General features: G+C 35.2%; 2 pseudogenes; both read right to left on the reverse strand.

The window, feature by feature from the left end:
• Positions 1-2,732: 2,732 nt before the first annotated feature.
• On the reverse strand, positions 2,733-7,444 carry LOC149263116 (DNA mismatch repair protein MSH5 pseudogene; annotated as a pseudogene).
• Positions 7,445-7,588: 144 nt separating this feature from the next.
• Positions 7,589-10,119, reverse strand: LOC149263117 (DNA mismatch repair protein MSH5 pseudogene; annotated as a pseudogene).
• Positions 10,120-19,734: the final 9,615 nt, after the last annotated feature.

The raw sequence follows: 19,734 nt of genomic DNA on the forward strand, positions 1-19,734 counted from the left end.
GGCCATGACAGATGGATGAAGGTTGTAACCTTTTTGAAATCTACATATGCTCTTTCTCCTCACTTTCCTCTATTCATGTCTTCCTATACTTAGGAGTAGTCTCTGAAGGCTCAACAGAGATGGATCAATCTACTTAGGTCTAGAGAGATCTGCTTTGATGTGTCTTCTGCTCAGATATCTATAAGACAAAAGTCAAAGAAACATCAATATGCTATTTCAACATTGTCCAGACACTTTTTGTTATTTTGGATGATAGATTCATTGAATTTCGTATGGTTCTTAGAGCTATGCGAAAGGTTGGCAGGTTTACATTCTTATTCAAGAGAGAAGAGGTGTTGTTTCCCTCTATGGGGCGACCAACAAATGATTGTATTGATGTGAGCTTCCATGGCCCCTAGGGTCAAAAACTTTCCATATTACCTCAAAGAGGACAAAACCATCTTGAAAATTTTAATTATACATGTTCAAAAGCCTGCATATCGAAAGAAGAAAAGATTTACTACATGGTTTCTAGAAGATCAAAGGATTACTGAGGTCAATTAAAACCAGTTTCTTCTAAAGCTCAGGAGTATCAATGAGAGAATAGCGAGATTGGAGATAAAAAGAGTGGAGTAATGATTCTGTGAATACTTGTACGACTAGAAAGCCTCCTTCATCTCTTCTACTTTTCTCCTTACTTAAAATAAAGTAAAAAAGTAGGTTATTTTGTTACCTCCTTTTAGAGGACATTGAAATAGTTTAGAAAATTGTACATCTTGAAATCATTACAATTATAAATTGTGTTGACCAACTGTCCAAAAGATGAAATATAGCTGGGATTTTGACTAATCATGCAATAACTTATATGGATGACATCTCCTCTTCAATAGAACAAGCCAGGACCACTGGTAGCATATCATTGTTCTGCTTCAGCGACCAGTAAAGGCCAATTCATAATTTGGAAGGACGATATCTCTACTATTTGTATCAATCCAATTACATTAGAAGGAGATTTAGATTGTTTTATGACTTTTTATGGTTTGTAAATATGGTGAAAATTGTTTATTCAAAAGTTGAGACAATTTCACTGCGTAGGGAGAAGATCATGGGTGTTTTAATCTAGATTATAAGAAAATTTTGGGCCCATTATTATCTCCTTTCATAGGGACATGCCTTTTTATATGTTTTATCCTCTAATGTGTCCAAGTGGTTTTGTAACTTCCCTTTAGTAATTATATTACTGTCTCTCTAGGTAGTGGGAAGTTACATTATTTGTCGAAAATATGGAAGGAATTTTTCTCTATTTAAAGAACCAACTTCTGTAGGTACATGTCTTTTAGTATGATTTGTCCTCTAATGTGTCCGAGTATTTTTGTAACTCTCATTTAGTAATTAGAGTGTTGTCCTTCGAGGTAATGGGAAGTTATGCTAGTAAAAAAAATGGAAGTCCTTTTTGAGAGTGAAGACCAAGATATGTGCAAAATGGTCTGATAATATTTCCTAAAGTTTGCTTGCCCCTTTCCTGTGAAATGGCCCTTCTCCAAAAAATCAGATAGGAATTTATTGAGAGCATTAAAGGAATGGAACAATGGTGGTGGCATAGCATTCCATCGACCTCACTAGTGAATTTCCATCTTGTTGGCTAGTATCAGATGCTTTTTAAGTGGACAAAGTACTTCAACCTATGACTGTGTTCTATCATTTGATATAATTTCAGTTAGAATATGAGTCGTAAAACCATGAACTATGGTGTCATCTTTGTGGTACTGGATTGATTGCAACTTCTTTATAGAATCAAGTGGTGGTACAATATCATTGCAGGACAATTTGGGTTGGGAAGAATGGACAACTACCATATATATGCTTTTAAGGTCCGCGCTTCACCATACAAACACAATTCAACAACAAAACATTGCCACTTAATGTGATTCTTGCCACTGGGAATCAAAAAGTGCATTTGGTATTGGGAAATGGTACATGTTTAAAAATGCCACTTACAAATTTCTAGGAAACTGGGAAATGGCATGACACAATAATTAATGTGTAAATGAAAAGCTACTATAAATGCATTGCAAAGTAACTAGTCTGACATAGGAGTATAGGAATAACAAAATTTTTGAAAACAATACAAATACAATTGCCTAGATTTACTATGGGAACAAGTTTTGAATCAACTTTTGTATTACAAAAGACTCCACATATATTGTGAGGACTTAGCCAACATGTAAAGTTTTGGAGCCACAACCTCTTTTATTGTGGATTTCTAGGACTCTTCTCAGGATTGAGTAGATATAGGCGTTGATATTGTCTTGATAGAAAGTTATTTTTGTAGTATAGCACATGAAAGTCCATCAGGGCATAAATAATCTAGGCTTATTTGATTGAGCATATATGGATGATCATCATTAACTCCAAGTTGCCATTAATTCATACATATGATTTTGGTACCCTCACATTATGTGTGACATTTTCCTATGTGACATTATGTTTGACATCTTCCACTTCTTTTGTTGCCACTTTGCTATTTGCTAATACTCCAAGGCTGAACTTAATAGGATCCCCTTCTTCATTGTTTGATGGTTTTCTGCTGTAAGAAATCTGGACATAACTAGTCTAGGATAGATTAGATTCCTTAGTCTCCAATTTTTTCTGTATTGACCTTTTGATCACAGGGACAATAGCGCCATCAACATTCTGTACAGGTAGGCTGTCAATGCTTGGAGGGGTTTGTGAGAGGGAGAAGGCATTATTCCCTACAAAAAATGAGAGATTTCCTTTTTTTTTTTAATCTCAAGTGCATCCTCTGCAGTGAGCACTGGCCTGACATACATGTATTGGTTTGCAACTAATTCCAACAAGAGCATGCAGTCTAGCTCCCCAACGAACTTTGATGTCATATGCAAATGCATTGAGAAAGGCTAAAGTTGCAATTCCAAATATCTTATTATGAGTCTTTCCATATCTAACATTTTATGATAGATGTCTCCTAGAAGAAGATCCAACTCTTTTTTCTTTGAAGTACGATAAAAGTACGCTTCCTGATGTTCCTTTTCACCTGCATAAGCAAACTCCATGTCTTTAAGATTTACTGATTCACTATCATCAAGTTTTAGGCCAGAAAGGCACAATTGATAACCAATTTGAGGTATAGACACAATGGACCCATGTTTGGGATTATTATCTTGGCACGAGAGGCATTTTAGCTCAAGTGCTGAAATCTCCTCAAGCAAGCCCTTGTATATTTCCTTCAATTCATCCAACTCTAGACAAATCCTGGATGCAATCATCATTCCGTATTTGTTTCTATTGCTTTGATTAAAGTCAAAGACTCCATTTATCAGTTCAAACTTCATAGATATGGACAAGCTCAATTGTAATGCATGTAAAATTTTGTCTTACAATATTCAAATTGAACATTCCTGCATGCTCATGCTATCTTTCTGAAATCCCAATTTCAAAAATTTTCCTTGTATGTAAAATGGAACTCATACTCTTTGACATTGTTGTCCAATCATCCAATGTTGATAGATAACTTGAACACTGAAATCTTGAGTAGATGTGGAATATCTTTCACATTTTTCAAAGTGTTGTGTAGGGCTGGCATCATTTCATCACAGTGATGGCGCAGTGGTATAGTGTTGAGATGACCATTCAAAATGTTGAGATCTAATATAGGCCTTAAGAGCCAAGTCCTTAAAAGACATCAGCCAATGACAATGACACAGTTGTTAAACATGCCAAATAACAAAAATCCTTCCTTTGCTTTGCCAATGCCCATGCTGCTTGGATGCTTATCAACTTGAAAAATTTGCAAGGCATCATAACCTGTAGCATCAACTTTCAGAATTTTTTTTAATGAGATCTCTGAAACCCTGTCAAATTTTATTGGTGTGGTGTCATATTCCTTCATTTCAATAGTGTTGACAAGCATCTATTGTTGTAGCCTAGCAAGAAGGTCCCCAGCAGCATGAACTTGCACATCACTTTTAGTGTTCATCATGGAATTGAGTTGTTCATGAGCACATGCACAAACCACCAAATGTTCTTGTTCATTAAAAAATTCCAAACACTTGTTCAAATGCTTAACATGCTTCCATCTGTGGGACCTTTGAAAGTAACAACCTATGAGCCAACCAATACTCAAGGCTTCCAACAATTCCTAAAAAGGTAGCTATTAGATCACCATAATATCAGAGTTATCATTTCCAAAAATTTTGCAGTACATACAAAGTTCAGGTGCAATAAATAAAAAGATTTCATTGTTTATGTGATCATCTAGAGAAAACTTGAGAACCTGTTCCAAGATTGATAAGACTAAAGTGACCTGCCCATATAAGCATCTGCAAGAGCTCTAGACAAAATTTGTAGGAAAACATCTCTTTGTCATAAAAGTCTTGTTTTGAGAGCATCCTGGAGTCTACATTTGCATGGACGTCTTGAGCTAATTTCCCATTTACAATGTAGATGTAGGAGCTAGAGGATGGTAATGATTTTGCATGATATTGCTCACAGAAAATCAATATTGCAAGGCCCCAAAGAAAACTAAAATGCAACCAGACGTGTTGGTATCCAGTGAATTCATTTCTTTGGTATTTTGGGTGTAAGTGTTTCGATGCCCAAACTTCGTTGGGGCTGTATCCAAAGTGCTAGATTGAAGAATAATTGGTCTGACTTCATGTAGACATGGTAGAACAATTGATCCAATGGCTATTGATTGAGTGCCATCCAGAAATACCTTGTACTCCTTTGAGAGCACACACATATGTAGAAGTGTATGATTTTGGAGAAGCCCAATTCAACATTGTTCAAGGCGAGTTGGGTCATTTGACAAAAATGGTACAAATGCCTGATATTCTGTAATGTCAGGCCTACCCTTCATGCAACAATATGCATATGCCTTGACAACTGGGTGAGGTGCAAGAAGTCTTATTTTCACCTTACATCCAATCTATTTTACAAATGAAGGGTAATAGAGGCCTCCAGATGTTAACAGTGGTGATGCAACCAAAGTTTGAGTCTACCCTCTTTAGCACACAAAGGAAACCAGTCCAGGATAAATTAGATTCCTTAGTCTCCAATTTTTTTATGTATTGACCTTCTGATCATAGGGACAATAGTGCCAGCAACATTCTGTGCAGGCAGGCTGCCAACGCTTGCAGGGGTTTCTGAGAGGGAGAAAGCATTATTCCCTACAGAAAATGAGTTCTTTCCTTTTTTTTCTTTATCTCAAGTGCATCCTCTGTAGTGAGCACTGGCCTGACATACATGTACTAGTGTGCAACTAATGCCAACGAGAGCATGCAGTCTAGCTCCCCAATGAACGTTGATGTCATATGCAAACGCATTGATAAAGGCTAAAGCTGCAATTCTAAATCTCTTATTATGGCTCTTTCCATATCTAACATTTTATGATAGATGTCTCCTAGAAGAAGATCTGACTCTTTTGTCTTTGAAGTACAATAAAAGTATGCTTCCTAATGATCCTTTTCACTTGCACAAGCAAACTTTGTGTCTTTAATATTTTCTAATTCAATATCGTCGAGTTTTAGTCCAGAAAGGCACAATTGATAACCAATTTGGGGTATATACACAATGGACCCGTGTTTGGGATTATTAGCTTGGCATGGGAGGCATTTTAGCTCAAGTGTTGAAATCTCCTCAAGCAAGCCCTCATATATTTCCTTCAATTCATCCAACTCTAGACAAATGTCGGATGCAATCATCATTCTATATTTGTTTCTATTGCTTTGATTAAAGTCAAAGACTCCATTTATCAGTTCAAACTTCATAGATATGGACAAGCTCAATTGTAATGCATGTAAAATTTTGTCTTACAATATTCAAATTGAACATTCCTGCATGCTCATGCTGTCTTTCTGAAATCCCAATTTCAAAAATTTTCCTTGTATGTGAAATTGAACTCATACTCTTTGGCATTGCTGTCTAATCATCCAATGTTGACAGGTAACCTGAACACCTTTATCTCGAGTAAATGTGGAATATATTTCATAGATTTCAAAGTGTTATGCGGGGATGACATCATTTCGTCACAATGATGGAGCAGTGGTATAGTGTTGAGACGACCATTCAAAATGTTGAGATCTAATATAGGCCTTAAGAATCAAGTCCTTAAAAGACGTCAGCCCATGACAATGACACAGTTGTTAAACATGCCAAATAACAAAAATCCTTCCTTTTCTTTGCCAATGCCCATGCTGCTTGGATGCTTATCAACTTGAAAAAATTGCAAGGCACCATAACCTGTAGCATCAATTTTCATAAATTTGTTTAATGAGATCTATGAAACCCTGTCAAATTTTATTGGTGCGGTGTCATATTTCTTCATTTCAATAGTGTTGACAAGCATCTCTTATTGTAGCATAGCAAGAAGGTCCCCAACAACACAAACTTGCACATCACTTTCAGTGTTCATCATGGAATTGAGTTGTTCATGAGCACATTCACAAACCACCAAATGCTCTTGTTCATTCAAAAATTCCAAACACTTGTTCAAAAGCTTAGCATGCTTCAACCTGTTGTTTGGGACCTTTGAACGTAACAACCTGTGAGCCAACCAATACTCAAGGCTTCAAGCAATTATTGAAAAGGTAGCTATTAGATCACCATGATTAGGAATATCAGAGTTATCATTTCCAAAAATGTTGCAGTACATAAAAAATTCAGGTGCAATAAATAAAAAGATTTCATTGTTTATGTGATCATCCAGATAAAACTTGAGAACCTGTTCCAAGATTGATAAGACTAAAGTGATTGCCCATATAAGCATCTGCAAGAGCTCTAGACAAAATTTGCAGGAAAGCATCTCTTTGTCATAAAAGTCTTGTTTTGAGAGCAACCTAGAGTCTACATTTGTATGGATGTCTTGAGCTAGTTTTCCATTTATAATGTAGATGCAGGAGTTGGAGGATGGTAATGATTTTGCATGGTATTGGTCACACAAAATCAGTATTGCAAGGCCCCAAAGAAAACTAAAATCTTGTATTCCCAATTGAACCATGATGCAACTAGACGTGTTGGTATCCAGTGAATTCATTTCTTTGGTATTTTGGGTGTAAGGGTTTCCATGCCCAAACTAAGTTGGGGCTGCATCCAAAGTGCTAGATTGAAGAATAATTGGTTTGACTTCATGTAGATATGGTAGAACAACTGATCCAATGGCTATTGATTGAGTTCCATCTAGAAATAACTTGTACTCCTTTGAGAGAACACACGTATGTAGAAGTGTATGATTTTGGTGAAGCCCAATACAACATTGTTCAAGGAGGGTTGGGTCATTTGACAAAAAGGGTACAAATACCTGATATTTTGTAATGTTAGGCCTGCTCTTCATGCAACAATATGCATATGCCTTGAAAACTGTGTGAGCTGCAAGAAGTGTGATTTTCACCTTACATCCAATCCATTTTACAAATGAAGGGTAATAGAGGCCTCCAGATGTTAACATTGGTGATGCAACCAAAGTTTGGGTCTGCCCTCTTTAGCGCACAGAGGAAACTAGTCCAGGATAGATTAGATTCCTTAGTCTCCAATTTTTTATGTATTGACCTTTTGATCATAGGGACAATAGTGCCATCAACATTTTGTACAGTTAGGCTGTCAATGCTTGCAGGGGTTTCTGAGAGGGAGAAGGCATTATTCCCAATAGAAAATGAGTTTTTTTTTTTAATATCTCAAGTACATCCTCTGCAGTGAGCATTGGCCTTACATACATGTACTGATGTGCAACTAATGCCAATGAGAGCATGCAGTCCAGCTCCCCAACGAACTTTGATGTCATATGAAAATGCATTGAGAAAGGCTAAAGCTGCAATTCCAAATCTCTTATTATGGGTCTTTCCATATCTAACATTTTATGATAGATGTCTCCTAGAAGAAGATCTAACTCTTTTGTCTTTGAAGTACAATAAAAGTACGCTTCCTGATGTTCCTTTTCACCTGCATAAGCAAACTCCATGTCTTTAAGATTTTCCAATTCACTATCGTCGAGTTTTAGTCCAGAAAGGCACAATTGATAACCAATTTGAGGTATATACACAATGGACCCGTGTTTGGTATTATTAGCTTGGCATGGGAGGCATTTTAGCTCAAGTGCTGAAATATCCTCAAGCAAGCCCTCATATATTTCCTTCAATTCATCCAACTCTAGACAAATGTCGGATGCAATCATCATTCTATATTTGTTTCTATTGCTTTGATTAAAGTCAAAGACTCCATTTATCAGTTCAAACTTCATAGATATGGACAAGCTCAATTGTAATGCATGTAAAAGCCTATCTTACAATATTCAAATTGAACATCCCTGCATGCTCATGTTGTCTTTCTGAAATCCCAATTTAAATTTTTTTCCTTGTATGTAAAATGGAACTCATACTCTTTGACATTGTTGTCCAATCATCTAATGTTGATAGATAACTTGGACACTAAAATATTGAGTAGATGTGGAATATATTTCACAGATTTCAAAGTGTTGTGCGGGGATGACATCATTTCGTCACAATGATGGAGTAGTGGTATAGTGTTGAAACGACCATTCAAAATGTTGAGATCTAATATAGGCCTTAAGAATCAAGTCCTTAAAAGACGTCAACCCATGACAATGAAACACTTGTTAAACATGCCAAATAACAAAAATCCTTCCTTGGCTTTGCCAATGCCCATGCTGCTTGGATGCTTATCAACTTGAAAAATTTGTAAGGCATCATAACCTATAACATCAATTTTCAGAAATTTGTTTAATGAGATCTCTAAAACCCTGTCAAATTTTATTGGTGCGGTGTCATATTCCTTCATTTCAATAGTGTTGACAAGCATCTCTTGTTGTAGCATAGCAAGAAGGTCCCCAACAACACGAACTTGCACATCACTTTCAGTGTTCATCGTGGAATTGAGTTGTTCATGAGCACATGCACAAACCACCAAATGCTCTTGTTCATTTAAAAATTCCAAACACTTGTTCAAAAGCTTAGCATGATTCAACTTGTTGTTTGGGACCTTTGAAAGTAACAACTTGTGAGCCAACCAATACTCAAGGCTTCCAACAATTATTTAAAAGGTAGTTATTAGATCACCATGATTAGGAATATTAGAGTTATCATTTCCAAAAATGTTGCAGTACATACAAAGTTCAAGTGCAATAAATAAAAGGATTTCATTGTTTATGCGATCATCCAGATAAAACTTGAGAACTTGTTCCAAGATTGATAAGGATAAAGTGACTGCCCATATAAGCATATACAAGAGCTCTAGACAAAATTTGTAGGAAAACATCTCTTTGTCATAAAAGTCTTGTTTTGAGAGCAACCTAGAGTCTACATTTGTATGGATGTCTTGAGCTAGTTTTCCATTTATAATGTAGATGTAGGAGCTAGATGATGGTAATGATTTTGCATGGTATTTCTCACACAAAATCAGTATTGCAAGGCCCCAAAGAAAACTAAAATATTGTATTCCCAATTGAACCATGATCCAACCAGACGTGTTAGTATCCAGTGAATTCATTTCTTTGGTATTTTGGGTGTAAGGGTTTCCATTCCCAAACTTCGTTGGGGTTGCATCCAAAACACTAGATTGAAGAATAATTGGTCTGACTTCATGTAGATATGGTAGCACAACTGATCCAATGGCTATTGATTGAGTGCCATCTAGAAATAGCTTGTATTCCTTTGAGAACACACACATATGTAGAAGTGTATGATTTTGGAGAAGCCCAATCCAACATTATTCAAGGAGGGTTGGGTCATTTGAAAAAAATGGTACAAATACCTGATATTCTGTAATGTCAGACTTGCTCTTCATGCAACATTATGCATATGCCTTGACAACTGCGTGAGCTGCAAGAAGTCTTATTTTCACCTTACATCCAATTTGGTTTACAAATGAAGTGTAATAGAGGCCTCCAAATGTTAACAATGGTGATGCAACCAAAGTTTGGGTATGCCCTCTTTAGCACACAGAGGAAACCAACTACCCATTGGCATCATATACCTCTTGACCATTCACTAGGTCTACATAGTTAAACTTGTAAGATGCCACTGGTATTAGAAAATATTCATAATAGACAAACACCTTATTTGACTTTGAACCAGTAGAATTATACCTATCAGCAACAAAAAGCCCCATGAGGTTCTTTTCATTTTATGCCCAGAATATGTCAGAATAGGGTTGCAATGTACACTTTTTGTACTTGTTTCCAGGTTCCAAGGCTTGAGTGTACCATCAATTGAAGCTGAGGCAAGGTTGGTTGAATCAAGAGACTTGATATTATCCACAGTTTTCCTGTGATGTGCCAAAATGTACCATGGTGTTTTTATCTTTCGAAGATTGTCACAATATATTTTATAATCTACAGATCTGGATGCAAGTAGCCAATGCAGAGCCTGGTGGAAACTGAAGAACACTTTCTTCCTGATTAATATTCCAAAGTTTCACATAGCCATCACTCATTTGCACAATGCTCATTTCCAATAAACCATTGCAATTTGTTAGACTGTCAGGCCTTTTTGATTGCTTAGGAATGGGTTCCAGTATGTTGGTTTCAGAGTTTATTCCATTATTTTGATATCATATACTACCATATCATTTTACTTCTTGCATTTGTTCAGAAACCATGAGCCACTTAACTTGCAGGATTGGGAAAATTTGTAGTGTCTGTGTATAATGATCCACCTCTTGTGGATTATGGGACTTTAGCTTCTTTGCCTCCAAAACGTCTATAGAATGGCCCACCTTCATAGTTGAGAAATTCTTAGAGAGACTGCAACCTCACATTTTAAGCATATATCTTCCCTTGCCTCGATCATAAACTATAATTGTGCTGTCAGATAATTGAGTAGAAGGATTTTGGTCAAAAAATAATGAAACTAATTCGTCTGTCCTATACTTTTCTTCAACAGGGAAAATTCCTCCAAATTTGTCCTTGATATCTCAATCTTGGAATTCACCTTCAAATATAGGTGTTGTCTCTTTTGTAGGATTTAACATCTTTCCCATACCTTTATTTACCTTTTGGCTCCCTCTAAATGGATTTTTCAAAGCTTCAACTGCATCTAGATCCTCTACGGAATCAACTGCTTCCATGTCTTCATCCTTATTTGTCTTCTCAACTAAATGTACTAAGCCTTTAGTCCTGCTTGTATCAACTTCAGGTTTGTCATTACTTCTTCCCTTCTTGGAAACCCTTGATGATACCTAGGCTTCCAAGAGTTCTGTTACCTTTATGAAGGCTTGGCTATAGTCTTCAAATTTTTTATTTGGAAACATTTTTTTCTTCCTAGTTACCTTAGACCTTTTTATTCTAGTTCCAGAATTCCTTTTCAATATGTTCTAGTTCCATAGTTGGCCAGGAGCATGCTCTGATACCATTGTGATGTACCAATTCTAAATTATGCAATTTTTTCCTTCATAAACAAACTTTCTTTGACAAATTTTTACAAACAGTTAGAGTGAAATAATTTCATCAAACACTTGGCATGCACAGTAAGGGAAATACTACAACAAGAGGAAATAAGAGGCAATCATTAATTTTATTGCTTAATTTAGAAAGCTATTACAATATAGGAAGATCAAGGAAACTGGAGCTTCACTTGGTGACAACTTTTGACCAATCTCGGCCCACTGGTATAAACTCAGAAAGAAGGTACAAAATGTTAGCCTCCTTCAGAAATTCCGAACCCTTTAATGATGTTTCTCAGCTTCAAAATATGATGATTGATCTCCAATCTATCCTCCTGAAAACACTGATATATGGTGCCAAATCTGAGAACAATCACCCCTGAAATCTCATCCCTCCCTTGGGAATATATTATTAGCATATTAGTCTTCTTCCAAAAGTCTTCTATTGAACCCCATTACCAATACATATTTCCAATAAAAAACCCTATTTTTATTAAATACCTTTTTTAGAACCCCCAATTCATATAAATGCCCCCATATAACTGCAATATATTGACTCTATTTTTTAGAATTGTAAAATGCCTTTATGAATGAATGTTCTAAGATTGTGGTCAACAAGGTGAAGTACTTGTGCACAAATATTGGATATGTTTGTTCTAAAAACCAGTTTCTGAACTTCAAGGAATCCACAGGAAATAAAAAAAGATAAGGCTTGAGCCTTAGGTATAGGCTTTGATGATTCCTATACCTCATGTCTCCTCGGATGCAATAGGTGTTCCTGTTGATGCGATGGAAGCCTTTGCCTCCTCCCTTATTAGCCTAGAGATTTTTGGAGAGATTTCTCATGATGTTGTTATGCATTAGATGATGAACCCCAACATGATGAATGTAGATGGGGTAGCAGCTAGAACCTTAGTTCATATTTGAAATCTAGTAATGTTAGCCATTACCTTGGTCAACAATTTTTGAATTACTTTTCCACTCCATGAATGATCATTTCCGAAATATTCTTGTGTCAAGCCTCGAAGTTGAAGTGGATACCACTGAATTTACATCTTTGACCCTGTTGAATTCAAGATGAGAGTTGATCAGCTAACAAACCAGTGTGGTCTCACAAACATTGTTTGGAACACTTGGTTGTGTTTTGACACATTGAATTCATGATCTTGAAGATGGGTAGGTTTGAAGGCAATCCATCATATTTTCCTCTCATTCATGTTCCTCCAGGATGTGAGGAATCATCTGCAAAATGCCCATTAATTGGCTACCCCATTCCTTATTTAGGGAGGAGAGTTCCTTTGATTAAACCTTGTTCACTCTATGTGATATATATCAAGTAGCCCAAGGATTCAACTACAATTAATTATAGAGCTGGGGTTAATAGGATCTCTTGTTAGATAGATGTAACATGCCCTACTTCTATTTTGCTTTTGGTGATACATAGAAAATGGAAAAAGGATTAATAATTTCTTCATTAACTTAGAAAACTCAACAATTTATCTTTTAACCCAGTTACCATGCAAGATTGTGACAAATTATACTAGGTTTCGAGGTTTATTGTTCAGGAAAGATTTTCCATGTTTGTTATAAAAGCTAGATTCTGAACCAAGAGAAATCTAGAAGACATAAAACAAGATATAACTTATAAGGTGCTAAATTAGATTGAATGAGAAATTTATAAAGACCATCCAAATAAGGTGTAGGAGGCAGACAAAAAATGGAGCCAATACTCATAATAACCCATTTTTTTCTTTGTATCAAAACTTGCTTTTGAGGCTAGGCTATTCTTCCATGATGTAATTTTAGTAACTTAGTTGAGTGATGAGACTTAGGCCTAGTTGATTTGGTCCAATATTTATACATATGTAAGTTTATTACAATGAGGTGGGTGAAAAATTATCACTCTCCTAACTCTACTCTTGTATATACCTAATATAATATAGAGTGTATAGTTTGATTTTCTCTTGCACTTTCCTTCTTGTGCGATTGTTCTCATTGCTCTTCCAATTCATGCACATATCAATAAGGTTTATTTTCTTGTTTCTATTGTAGTATGAGTTTTATTTTGGGTTGAGGTATTATTTTTCTTTCTTCTGATAAAGTGTATTCTTATTTATTCAGTTTAATTGTCTTGTGTTCAATTCTTTCAGTGAGTGGGTATTGGCTACAGGATCCGCAGACAAAACAATGAAACTTTTTGATTTGTGCAAGATAACCAATGCTTTGCATACTTTTTCTTGTCACAAGTATGTGATTTGTCTGGTTCTAATTCATTTTCTTGTTTATGGAAGTATCATCCTGAATTTCTATGATGTATTTGGAAACATGAAATGTTATATCTCTTTATGTGGAGGTACTTCGACATTGGAATGCAAATGGATTTCTTAAAATAGAATATAAGGAACTGAATATCCATTTATTCTTCTTAAAATGCATTGTAAAGAAGAGAGTTTTCCTCTTAGTATTTTTACCATTTTATTTGGTGGAACACATGGTAGAGAATGATGCACTGCTCATTTTCTCATTATGTTTGGAATTTATACCGATTGACTGAGTAATTTGTGTAGCTTCATTGTTGTACAATGTTGATCATAAGAAAGTATTAATTCCTATGGTTTATTGAAAATATGGATGAGCATTAGGATCTGGAGATATTGGGGCTATTTTTATTTTTGAAACGAATATTTTTTAGGATGTAAATGAATATGAAAGAAGAAAATCAAGTGGGTCCATTTGGTTAGATACATTGGAATGGGGTATAAATGACGCCATTTGTTTGGCATATATGACATTTTTGGTAGGCATGTGGAGATAACATGCAAAAATGATACTATGGAGTACAACTAGTTAATTATGGACTTATTTTTATTTTTTTGGACTCACAAAGGAGAGGCAAGGCCAAAATGCAACCAATCAATCATTATGTTAGTAGAAGGTTTACTTCCTCTGGACCCTAAGGATCATGGCATATTGGGGCATGTTATCCACCCACATGTATGGGTAACCATAGGAGATTTTTTTTTCTTCTATGATGCAATTTTTTAGCTAGCGGTCATACATTATTTATTATATGTTGTCTTTCTCTTTCCATTTACTTTCACAAGATATCTACAACTTGATCTTTTTAGATTGTAACTTAGTTGACATGATTGTTATTAAGTTCCCAAGGTGTTATTTTTCTATGGTGACGTTTTATTTGTTTTGTTTATATAGGTCATCTGGCCACTATTGCCAACTGAAGAAAACTTGTTCGAGTTTTTTGCTTTTCTCGGGAAAATGGCATTGACATAGTTCATGTTGAGGTATATGTCGTATAAATCCTTTGTATGCTACTTTAGTTTATATTCCATTGTTCATCATATTTCATTTCTTACACTCTACATGATATCTTCTTTGATTTCAGAAGAGGAACTCAGTATTGATGGTCAAAAACAGGAATTGAAGAAAGAGGAGAACAATAACACTGGAGCAACAAATGCAAAGAGAGAGAGAGAGAAGAGAACCGGTCTAGTGATACCCTTAAAGACAATATCTTGCATGAGACACACACATAGAGACTGATGATCAAGTCTTCAGAGTTGGTGAATTCACCTACAATGCCTTGACAACACAATGATGATGTTTTGAAGTGATGAAACAATATTTCATGTGTAAATTGTAGTCCAACCAATATTAAGTTGGAAACTCGTATTGTAATACTTGACATTTCATATAATATAATTTATGTGGTTGAAGTTATTTATAGTTGCACTTGATATTATTTAGTATTGTAATTAACATATGTAATTTTGCTTTTTCATATTAAATGAACATGCACATTGTATGACATTTTTTTAATTAAGTTGCAAAATCATACTAATTAATAATGAACACATAAAATTAATCTAAAACTACTAAATTAGTAGTTTATATTGATTAATGATGAACACAAATAAAATGAATATACGACTAAATTAGTTGTTTATAATGATTATTAATGAAAGTAAATGAAATGAATATAAACTATTAAATTAGTTGTTTATATAATGAATATGAAATTACCAAAAAAAGATAAATGACTACTACAAATGATAAATTTGTGATTACAAATGACGATTAAATTTTGCATATATACGACTATTAGTAGCTAATTTATAGTATTTTATAATGCGACCAAAATTTAGTCATATTTCATTGGTCATTAATTGGTTTCAAATGATGACTAAAATTTGCATATATATGACTATTAGTAGCTAATTTACAGTATCTTATAACACGACCAACATTTCGGTCATATTTTTTTGGTCATTAATTGGTTTTTTCGGGTGATCATATAGTAATATATTTTGTTGTATATTTGGTCATTAATTGTGTCAATTAATGAATAAATAAATGACTAAATTAATGACCAAATTAATGACTAAATAAACTACTGGATGATAAAATTGAGACAACCAATTAATGACTAAGTTAAAAACGACTAAAAGTTGGTTGCATTATAAGATACTATAAATTAGCTACTACTGGTGACCGACTGAAAAATAGTCGTTTATATGCAAAATTTAGTCGTTTTTTAAGTAACTAATTAGCCATTTTGTACTAGTGTCTAATCACCTACTTATGAGGAAGTAGGTGTATCTTTGGTGGTGATAATATCTCCTTGATCTGAATCCTTTCTTAGGTTTACTTTGGAATTGAGCTTAGTCCTCTTCCTGTATATGATTTTGAAGTCTTCGCTAGGAATATTAGTCACTAAAGGTGACTCTTCTTCTCTTATCCTTTTTCTTGCTTTCTCCTATGTGACAGGAGTCTGTAATGTTGAAGTTGACACCAATTGTTTCTCTGTCTCTTGTAGAGTGTGTTCAATCCATTCTAGTTGGTTCTTGTATCTCTCAATATCTGGTCTGAATGTATGAAGATAAGTTGTAGATTTGTCTTCCACCCTTAACTTAGAGGTGACACCTAATGGATCATATGACCATGTAAAACTGAGGTTGAATTGCATTTTTTCAGCAATTTGTCTGCTTCTTCACCTGATGCTCTACTGTTACAAATGAAAGGACCTATTTTTGTTTTGATCTTGAATTGAGATTTCTTCTAGGCAGACACAAAATGAATCTCATAAACATTGAGCATTTTCCTGATGTATTCTACGGCAAAAATCCCCATTGGGAGGAATTTTGGTAGTTTGTAAGGAGCGAGTTCACACCCATATATCCTTAGCTCTGTGTCATTTTGGTAAAGATACCAATATCCTGTTCTGACTTGGTTTGATAACTGCAAATTTTTCCTGATTTCTTCACTGATTCTTGGCTCTGGATTGCTACTTAGGAGACTAAGTGCTGGATGTACAAACATTTCTATGAATTGTTTGTATGAGTATTCTTTTTGCTCCTTCATTACTATTGTAGTCCAGAAGATGGTTAATTGCTTATTTCCCTCATCATCCAACTTTTGTAATGCAAACTTGAGCTTGTCTCCCTGAAAATACAAAAACATATATACTAACACAGAAGCATATTTAAATACTTCTTCAGTTTGGAATTTGACAAATTGTTCATGGATGGAATCTACAAGGAATTGGCTGAAGTTGAACAAGATGGAAGGCTTGGAATATGTGGAGAAAATGGAAAGAAACCCTACAATGGCTTCATCTACCCATCGATATGAGTAATAAACAAGGAGGTAGGAAATGACTGTAATGATATGCTTGGTTCTCAGGGAAAATGGAGGATGGATAGGGAGGATTCTTCTTGGGTGATGGGGCATATTCAGTCAAGAAAAGCTCAAGGGTTTTGGATCTTTTTACAAAGTCCAATTTATGATATAATTCATTGAGTGATTCATGAGAGAAAGGAGTGGCATTTTCTGTTATAGGAGCTCGCATCATTTGGTCTATAGATTGGGGAGTTATGGTGAATAAAATTTCTCCTGTAGGGGCAATAATAGCTCTTTGGCTGGGTACATAACAAGCATGACATTTCTTGATGAATTCAGGGGCACTGTGGGTGTGGGGAAAGATGTAATGGGGAAAATTGGATTCCCAAAATCCAATATCGTCAGACCTATAAATGAATTTGTCTTCAAGCCAGTAGTACATTTCAAATAAATCAAACTCACACAGGGTTTCATGGATTTTGTAATCTTTGTCCACCAAAGGTATAATATGATGAAAATCAATCGAAGGGTGGATTAGAGGACTTACAGGTTCTTCCTGTCCCTTATCTTTAGGAGGCATGATCAGATTAGGCTGAGAACACTGGTGAAATCTTGATTGTGCAGGTTTACAGGGTACAGAAATGGAATCAGATTCGAGAAGTCTGGAAGCAGAGGCACTGGTTTGGATGACAGTTCACTGGTGTGATCCTTAGTGGTATTAAACTGTTATATTTTGACTTGGTAAACCTGTCACAGGAAAAGAGATTAGCAGAGTATGATATGTAAATGGGTGAAGGAGGGATTTTATAATCTTGAGGCTTTCTGTGGATGATGGCGTGGGTCCGTTACATTAATGGTTAAGTAATTAAATTACTTAATGGTTTGATTTGGAGGGAGTGGATGTGATTGGCGAGAGAAACAGATAGATGAGGTGGTGAAACGGGATTGGCAGGAGTGTAACGGATAGATGGTGGTTTCGTGCGGCGAGAAAAACTGTTTTCAGAGGGGGCCTGAGGTGGTTAAAGATTTCGGTAAGGGGGGTACAAAAAAACGACATGGTGACATGTTGTTGTGGGTCCGGGCTTCGATACCGCCCATTTCAGACCCCCCCGACAGTAAAGTTCGGATGGTGGGGGCGGGGGGGGCGAAACACAATATTAGCCATTGGATATGAAATGGGGAGTTCAGATGAGGTGAAAGGTGGGGATGCTTTATCGTGTTGTGATGGACATATAGTGGTGTAGGGAAATGAACGAAATATATAAGTGGAGGAATGGTTTTCGGGTGGTGAAACTTAGGAATAGTGAAAAAATGTACCAAATATATTTTGATATACCGAACCTTAGAATAAAACCTTTATCCCTTTTCCTTTCTCCTGTGCATGAAAATATCTTTAACATTTGACTTAGGATAAAATTTTCATGTTTTTCCTAAAATCATCATTCTATTTCTACCTACCCTCTCATTTCAATTCCTTTTCTAAGCTAACATTTTCCTCTTCTTTCTTTGCAAGGTGCATTTAAACTAGCAGAACTAGATCAATTTTTTATTTTTTTGAAAATCTACCTTATTATATCACTTATCTCACCATTGATTTAGTTTAAATTGTTGAATCAATTTTATTTCTAACTAGCTGCTAATTTACCAAGATTAAACTGTTTGATAAATATTTATTCACTAACCTATTCAACAAAAAATGAAATGTGTTCAATCATGATTAAACTGTATGATTTGAATGGAACTTTAGTCATTGTGGCATGCAAAAAAAACTTGCACACAATCTTCTTTGATAATGAGCTAAAAGAACTAACTTATTAGTAGTGACATTTAGACTTGCAACACTTTTCATATTATTTTCTATTTTTTCTTTTATGGGGTTCTTATTTCCTTTTTTTTTTTTTTTTATGTTCTTAACATACCTTCTTTTCATTATATATATATATATATATATATATATATATATATATATATTTGGAAATCATTTGAATATTGAAAATTATATATATGAAATTACAAATACAAAATACTCAATCACCTTGAGATCCTATAATTTATAGGACCCTAACAATGGCTATAGTTGGGGATGGCACTTCTCCAAGTGAAGTGTCAAGAACATATGATCAATAGCCTTGAGTACTCCATGTCTGTAATGTCTTCATTTGATTTATTTCATTGTTTTAAGATACTTTTGGTGGCTCATTAATCCAGGGTTGGGGCCTTCACTGTGGGCTTCAACCTTTGTTAATAAGTTACCCAATCAAAACCATAAAGATTATGATATTTACACTGATGTAAGAAAAATATGTAGGCTGAGAAAAATAGTGCTTTAGCATCCTGCCATTGACAGGACCTCCAAGTATCTCTGCTCCATCTAGCTCTTTAAGGAAGAATGCATTATTTCCCCTGAAAGCATAAACAATATATGGCCCTTTCCAAAGATTATCAAACTTTCCATGTTTACCTTTGTCCTCTCTCCTAGAATCCCACCTCAAAAATTTGTCCCCAATGTTAAAGTCATCAACTTTTGTTCTTTTGTCAAAGATCTTTTTAATATTTTCCTGAATAACTTGGGTCCTGTTGTATACTTCCTCCCTGGATTGTTGCAACTAGATAGTTTGATTTATCCTTCTTTGTACATCATTGGGTTCAACTTGCACTTCTTGAATGATATTCATGACTGGAACTCCTAAAGAGGATGGAAAAACT

This window comes from Pinus tabuliformis, chromosome 6, assembly GCF_031772625.1.
Source record: "Pinus tabuliformis cultivar Carrire ecotype Pingquan chromosome 6, CPIR1, whole genome shotgun sequence".
Taxonomy (NCBI): Eukaryota; Viridiplantae; Streptophyta; class Pinopsida; order Pinales; family Pinaceae; genus Pinus; species Pinus tabuliformis.